General features: G+C 36.7%; 1 pseudogene; it reads left to right on the top strand.

Annotated features, from left to right (window-relative positions):
• The first annotated feature begins 613 nt into the window (after positions 1–613).
• On the top strand, positions 614–954 carry LOC125406518 (NADH dehydrogenase [ubiquinone] 1 alpha subcomplex subunit 3 pseudogene; annotated as a pseudogene).
• Positions 955–1727: the final 773 nt, after the last annotated feature.

Genomic DNA, 1727 nt, shown 5'->3' with positions numbered 1-1727 from the left:
AGATTCCATAGAACTGGAGTTACAGATGGTTATTAGCTGTGATGTGGCTTCTGAGAATTGATCTTGGGTCTTCTGGAAGAGAAAACAATTTTCTCAACTTTGAAGTTTTCTATCCAGACTCCCATCATATTATTTTATAATATGCAATGCAGTGTCACAAATCAAGCAATATTAGCTTTAACATTACTTAACATTTCGATAATTCATTGGTTATTTTGAGTTATATGTGTAATGCACATGGAGGACTAAATTTGAGGTAGTCCCTCTCCGAGTCTGGAAACCACAGATTCTGCTAGACTGGCTCTCAGCCAGCTTCTGGGATCCATATACCTTTACAATATCAGTGCTTAGGTTTAAAGACACATGCAACTGCAATCAGCCTTTAGTTGCATGCCAGGACCAGAACTCTAGGCTTCATATTTACACAGCCGAGATATTTACAATATTTACAAATGGGATATTTTACCCATTGAATCATCTTACCAGGCCTCTGTTTGTTTTAAATTTAATATTATTTTTAAAATTTTGCATTCATGTAAGAAAATTAAAACACTTAAACATTTTTATTCATTATTCTATGCTTTACTCTAAAAGATGTTTTAATTTGGCCCTTGTCGGCTCCAAGACCAAGATGGCCGCAAGAATCACCACTTTCCTCAAGAATGCCTCGGCAAAGGAGCCGGTGCTGGTGGTGTCCTTCTCAGTCTGGGGCCTCACTATAATTATGCCCATAATCAGCCCCTACACCAAGTATGCTTCCATGATCAACCAGGCAACACCCTACAACTACCCAGTCCCTGTACGAGATAATGGAAACATGCCCGATGTGCCCAGCCACCCCCAGGACCCTCAGGGCCCAAGCCTGGAATGGCTGAAGAACCTGTGAATACTCCTGTTGATGAAAGAGGCCCTCTCCCTGTTGCCCCCAAATAAAAATAGGAAAACCAAAAAAAATAGATGTTTTAATTTGAACATTTGTAACTAGTAACTTCTTTATATTTTTATATGATGGTGTTAGCAATGTTATTCGTTTCCCCAAACTTTTAATTAACTTTCTCATTAAAACTATATTACATAATAAAGTCATAATTACTGATATTTAACATTTCTTTCAGTCATCATTCATCTCTGTTTTCTCTTGCTATACTAAATTATTTCTTTCATCTTGTATTTATGACATCCAATAAAACAGACTTGAAATTTCTTCCTCTTATCAAACTCAGCACATGACTTTTATTAAATAGTAGATACTAAAAATAGCACAGACATTTTCAAAGGCAGGATCGGTTTGATGGGCAGACTGTAGTCTCAAATAACTCCTTAAAGATTTACTTGCACCAGGTAAGCTCCATCTGAGCATGTCCATCAGGCTCACCCATGTGGCACACGGTAATAAAACTGCCTGTAGATACAATGAATATTCACATTTAGTTTAATGTTATTTTTTTCCCATAAAACCAATATTCATAGGATGGAGCTAAATTGTTGTCATCTCACAGTATTTTAAATTTACTGTTTTGAATGTTGAGGTCCTTAGTCCTGCTAAAACTGAAATTTCCTTCTAAGTTGTCCATTTTACGAAGCAGCTTGACAGGAGTTTGGTTGTATGCAAAATCCTGTGTTCATATACACTGTCTCTCCCCTCTCATTAACCTCCAACTTCTATATTTCCAGCAGTTTTAGCTAATTCTATCTTGTACCTAACTTCAAAATTCCTTGTCCTCTAT

Source organism: Myodes glareolus, chromosome 10 (genome assembly GCF_982192425.1).
Source record: "Myodes glareolus chromosome 10, mMyoGla1.1, whole genome shotgun sequence".
NCBI lineage: Eukaryota > Metazoa > Chordata > Mammalia > Rodentia > Cricetidae > Myodes > Myodes glareolus.
The sequence above is the reverse complement of the archived record's forward strand: the minus strand, read 5'-3'. Positions and strand labels throughout refer to the sequence as shown.